Source organism: Protobothrops mucrosquamatus, unplaced genomic scaffold (genome assembly GCF_001527695.2).
Source record: "Protobothrops mucrosquamatus isolate PMUCROS unplaced genomic scaffold, P.Mucros_1.0 scaffold_262, whole genome shotgun sequence".
In the NCBI taxonomy this organism is placed as follows: domain Eukaryota; kingdom Metazoa; phylum Chordata; class Lepidosauria; order Squamata; family Viperidae; genus Protobothrops; species Protobothrops mucrosquamatus.
In genome coordinates, this window is record NW_015386338.1 from 905,046 (window position 1) to 911,394 (window position 6,349).

The following is a 6,349-nucleotide window of genomic DNA, read 5'->3' on the forward strand; positions in this document are numbered from 1 at the left end:
ATGGAGGCACCTCTGCTCCGGACAGAATACCATTAAAAAGATGTCTCAAAGGTTCTATCATTTCTTCAGATAACATTTTATAATATATTGCTGTTAACCCATCTGTACCAGGAGCCTTTCCAACCTTTAATTGTTTAATTGCCTCTGTAATCTCATCAGAAACAATCGGACAGTTCATCACTCCTTGTTGTTCATCTGAAAGTCTAGGAAAATGTGCTTCCTGTAAATATCTATCTATTTCAGAAGGTGAGATATTTTCAGAGACACATAAATTTGAAAAATAATCCAAAAAGGCCTTCTTAATCAAATCTTGTTGGAAGACTTCTTTCCCTTTAAGATTTATTTTCTCTATAGTTCTAGATTTTTGCTTCTTGCGTAATTGATAAGCCAACTGTTAAGTCCGGAGAATAATGGCGCTTGAGACGAAGCATTTCTAACAAGTCTTTATTCTCTGCTTCCATTCTACGAACAACCCGAGCAGAGGCACGCAGGCCTCTATTTATACCTTCTAATCCCCGGGCAAGTTCAACCAATCATGAGGCGGTCTTTTCCCGCCTTGCGCATGCGCGCAAGGCCGGCGCCACTCAGTCTGGTCCCGGGCAGCTTTTGCAAATGCCCGGGACTCTTGCAACATCCCGAGCCTGCTTTTGCAGGCTCAGGACACAACACCAACCATCTACCAGGTTTGTTAGCATTGCAAAATGTATTGTGTTTCATATACCTCAAGTTAATTGCAATCTGATCTGCCATTAGCATATTAAATTGTTATTTCAACATAGTAATAGAAACCTTTAAATTATTGTCCATTGGATTTAAAATGAGAGCCTTTTCTTTTATTTTAATCTCCTCCTCCAAGTCTCCACATTTTTGTATCTGCTTTCGCCTGTGTGCAGTGTTCATTGAAATTAGGGCACCTCTCATGTAAGCCTTGCTAGCATCCCATACCATTGGCATAGAAGTGCCCTTATTCATGTTCAGCAAAAAAAAATCTCTTAAGTGATCTTTAAGTTTCTGCAAGTTGCTCTCATGTCTGAATAAATTCTCATTTAATCTCCATGTCCTTCTACTTCCTTCTTCAGAAAAAAGTTCCATCCACACAGAACTATGATCTGATAAAATCCTAGGAAAAATCTTCACTTTCTTAACCCTAGAAAGTAAATCGTTAGTTATTAAGAAAAAGCCAATTCTAGAATAAGAATGGTGTCTGTCCGAAAAAAAAGTGAAGTCTCTTTCTCCAATATTCTGATCTCGCCATATATCTCTTAACTCCAAATCCTCCTGCAATGCAAAAAAAGTTTTAGGTAATTTAGCTTGAGTCAAAACTTTAGAAGAAGTCTTTTTATCTTTCGTTGAATCTATAACGCCATTCCAGTCTCCCATCATAATAACTGATTTATAATCCAATTGAATTATTTTCTGATGCAAAAGTCTATAAAATTGTTTTTGCTGCTGTTGCTGATTTGGTGCATATAAGCCAACAATAAGACATTTCTTTCCATTCAATAACAATTCAATAAGTACAAATCTTCCTTCTGAATCAAAGTCTATTAGTTTTGGCAATAATTCTTTCCTAACATACAAAACTACACCTGCTTTTTTCTTCGGAGCTGGAGCAATAAAATGAAGTCCCAATCGAGAGTTAATCAAATGCTTTTGATCCTTCAAGGTAATATGGGTTTCTTGCAAACATATAATGTCGTTTTTGTATTGTTTCAAATAATAAAATATTTTCTTTCTTTTTTGTGGTGAATTCAAACCATTTACATTTCAAGTCATCAACTTAACCATCCTTTGGCTTGTGAAGCTTCTGGAGCATTCCTTGCAGATCTGTCATCACAGATAAACTTTTTTCTTGTTTTTTACATGTTGAAAGAAGCTTTTTTTTTTTTGTTATTTTTGACTTTTGTCGCAATCCTTAGTTCTGTGGTGGCAAACCTATGGCACGCGTGCCACAGGTGGCATGCAGAGCCATCCCTGTGGGCACGCGTGCCGTCACCCCAGAGGGAGGCAGGGCCAAGCTACTCCCCTCTGCCTCTCCATGTATGCCTGCGCTCTCGCTCTCTTTCTCTCTGCATTGGGAGTCAGGGAGCAGCTGCAAGAGCTGGGCGGATCTGGGCTGGATGGTTGAGGCAGCTGCCATTGCGAATCCAGGTATGCCTGCAGAGTGATTTTGCCCCCCCCCCACAGCCGATCTGAGCAGCAGAGGCCTTTTCCAAGCCTCTGGAGCTTGGATCCATGGCCGTGTGATGATTTTGCGGCGCCCCAGCAACCCAATCTGGGCTTCGGAGGCCTGGAAAAGGCCTCTGCCACCCAGATCTATGCCTGCAGAGCGATTTTGCACCCCCCCACAGCCGATCCGGGCAGCATTGGCCTTTTCCAAGTGGTGGTGGCAGCAGGGCGATCCGTGCAGTGGGTGGGGGGGGAAACGGTGGCGGAGGCAGCACGATCCATGCAGCAGGGGGGAAACGGCAGTGGTGGCAGGGTGATCTGTGCGGCAGTTGAGAAACCTGCCCCACTTGTTCCATGGCCGCTTTTGGCCAAGCCGCATTGCAGCAGCATTGGGCGCAATACGCTAGGCAGAAAACAGCTGCATCACACCGAAACTGGCCGTTTGCCACCTCCTGCCCAATGCCACTGCCATGAGGCCGCGGAACAAGCCGGGCGGCAGTAAGAACCTGGTATACTGGTTTCTTACCTCTGCCCAGCTTGTTCCGTGGCCTCATGGCAGCGGCATTGGGTGCGACGCGCAAGGCTGTTTGCTGCCTCTTGCCCAATGCCGCTGCCATGAGGCCATGGAACAAACCGGGCGGAGGTAAGGAACCGGGTTGGGGCTGTGCAAGGGTTGGGTCAGAGCGGTGGAATAAGGGCGCTCTGCGAGGGTTGGGTCGGATGCACGTGGGGCTGCTGCCTTGCTTTCTGTGCTGTGCCGGGGCTGGGCTGGACTGGGCATGGAGCCTTCATGCCGCTTCTTCCCCTGCAGACATTGAGAGTGCCCACCCCTCATCCCGGGGCAGCTGCTGCCGTCCCATGCTCTCCAGCCCGTCACCAGCCAGCCAGGTGTGCTGAGCTTGGGCCTTGGGCCAATGGAGGCCAGAGAGGACTGAGAGTTTTGGCTGCCCAGCTCCTGTGCCTGAGGACACGTGCGGGAAGAGGCACCGCCAAGCTCAGTAAGCCACGGTCCAGCACAGCAAGCGAGGCAGCAGCCCCATGAGCACGAGCACGGTCTCGCCCTGCCAGGCAAGCGGAGCCATGGCATCTGTGGCAGAAGAGCGCAGGCAGGCAGTGGAAGGCACGAGGAGCCCCGATCCCAGCACAGACCCTCCCCACTCTCCTCCTCTCCCCTCAGAAGAGCTGCAGGAGTCAGGAGCCTCCCCCCATGCCCCCCACCCCCCAAGGAAGAAAACCATTGTGAGACACTCTTCTGTTTTAACTTTTTTTCGTTGTCACTTTTTGGAGTTTTCATCCTGATATTCTGCCTTAATTATGTGCCCCTCTTTCCACTTTTTATACTTATCCTTTTTGTCTTTCAATTGTACTCTTACTTCTTGCCCTGTCCTCTGATGAATAGTAGAGCTAATCACAGTAATTATGACATAAGGGCACGCATGACCATTCTTAAAGTGATTCCAGAAATGGCCACAACTGGTGCAAAAGCTGTTACAGCCATATCTCCTATCTGCTCTTCTAACAAGACATAGCCCGCTCTAGAAATTTTGGCACCTTAGTCATATTCTACTACCTCCTATGGTTCGGCTCATGTTCTGATTTATTAGGAATTTCAAAAAGGTGCTCTCGTTTCTTTTTTTCTTTGTTTTTGAGCTTTACACATTTTTACCAGCCATGTTTTCTTTTTCTCAGACATTTTTACCCTATTTACTATAAAACACAGTAAACAATTTTAATTACATTAGCACCCATTATTGTCATATGATAACAATTGGATGCTAATGTAATTAAAATTGTTGTCATATGCAAAATTATATTTAACCCTTGAGCGACATGCAGAGGTATATTGTTATCACTTTTCTGGGTATAACTTTGATAACCTGATAGAATAGAATAAGAATAACAGAGCTAGAAGGAATCTTGTACGTCATCTAGTCCAACCCCCTGCTCAAGCAGGAGACCCTATATTATTTCTGACAAGTGGCTGTCCAGTCTCTTCTTGAAAGCCTCCAATGATGAAGCACCCACAACTTCTGAAGGCAAGCTGTTCCATTGGTTGATTGTTCTCACTGTCATAAAATGTATCCTTATTTCTAGGTTAAATCTCTCCTTGATCAGTTTTCATCCATTGTTCCTTGTCTGACCTTCAGGTGCTTTAGAAAATAGGTTGTCCCCCTCTTCTCTTGACAGCCCCAATAGTTACACAACTTGTTCACTCAGTACCTTCTTATGAAACTTTTGTTTTGGTTGGTAATATTAAAAGCTGTCCGAGATCTACAGTTGTAATAATTTCTTTTTCATGACTTGCAACATCTGGCTAGTGTGTTGCTCACCTACCACTCAACTGAATTTTTCAGAAAGTGTTTTGAAGAATGAAAAAAGAGAAATTATAAATCAAGGAGGAAAATTTATCAGATTTTATATTTTGGATTTGTTTCTATTTGGGTACCTAGATGACTCTCTGGGTTGCCTAAACCTAAAACCAGTTATGAGTAAGAACTGTTTTCAGGAAAAGCCTCAGATTGCAGAGTCTGTTGTCTTCTGGATGAGTAACTTCATCTAGATTCAAGTTTGGATTTCTCTGAAATTTGAAGACATCTGAATCAACAATCACTCTGTCTTTCTGCAGGTTAAATCTGAGTCTGTTTCTTCCTATCCAGAGATTGAAAACATCCAGGCAATGAGTCAAGCCTTCAGCTGCATCTCCTAAACAAGGTGGACATACACATCTGGGAATCATCAGTATACTTAGTTCATTCCATGTTGGCAAATAATTCCTGAGTGGCTCCATGTTGATATTAATCAAGGGCAGAGAGCCAAGGCCTAAGCCAATTTCTTCCTCCCATTTACTGGAACTACCTATTCCAGAAGGAGAACCACTGTGACACAATATTCTCTTCTCCCCAATCCTTGCATGCTATGGAAATAAACCACGGTTGGTAATATCAAAATCCATTGAGACACCCAACAGGATGGGGGCAAGGGGGGAGGAATCCTCCTATGTATCGTGGGTATACAGTATATCAAGGTCATTTAAAACCCATGTCAGTAGTTCCATTAATATTTTATTACTTAAGCTGCATTTAGATATATTTTACAAATATCTGAATATATATTTGAGCAATGTACAAACTAGGAAATAATAATGTAGAGCATAATTGAAATCACAATAGCAGAGGGACAAGCAACTGATAGAGCACTGCAGGAAATATTGGTAGTCGCCGATTTACAACCACTCATTAAGTGACCATTTACAATGGCACTGAAAAAAGTGACATATGACCATTTTTCACACTTATCACCATTGCAGCTTCCCCATGGTCATGGGATCAAAATTTGGATGCTTGGCAACTGCCTTGTATTTATGACGATTGCAGAGTCCCAGGGTCATCTGTTTAACTTTTGTGACCTTTTGACAAGCAAAGTCAATGGGGAAGACAGATTTACTTATCAACCATGTTACTAATTTAACAACTGCAGTGGTTCACTTAACAATTGTGGCAAGAAAGTCGTAAAATGGGGCAAAACTCACCTAACAACTGTCTTGCTTAGTAATGAAAATTTTGGCTCAATTGTGGTTGTAAGTCAAACACTACTTGTACCAAGAACCAGAATCATGTGAGCTGTACCTATATCTGGAGTTTCTCAATGTGAAACCTATATAAAATCAGTAACTTCTGATGCTCTGAAGAAGACTCCTAAGTGGTGTGGACTTGGATGAGATAAAATTATGCAAAAATATGTAAATACACACACACACGTGCATGTGTGTGTGTGTGTGTGTGTGTGTGTGTATATATATATATATATATATATATATATATATATATATATATATACATACACACACACACAGACATACACACACACATACACACACGACTAACAGAGCTAGTCTCCAAAAACCTGGAAACATCTTTGTAGCCATCTAGATCAGTGTTTCTCAACCTTGCTGACTTTAAGATGTGTGGCCTTAAACTCCCATGATTCCCCAGCCAGAATATTAGCTAGAGGTCCTCCAGTTTTATAGATCAAATCTAGTAGTCTGGCTTATTATACAATACAGGTAATCCTTGACTTAGAACCACAACTGAGCCCAACATTTCTGTTGTTAACAAAGGCAGTTGGGTCAGTTTTGCCCCATTTTATGACTGTGAATCACTGCATTTGTTAGGTGAATCAT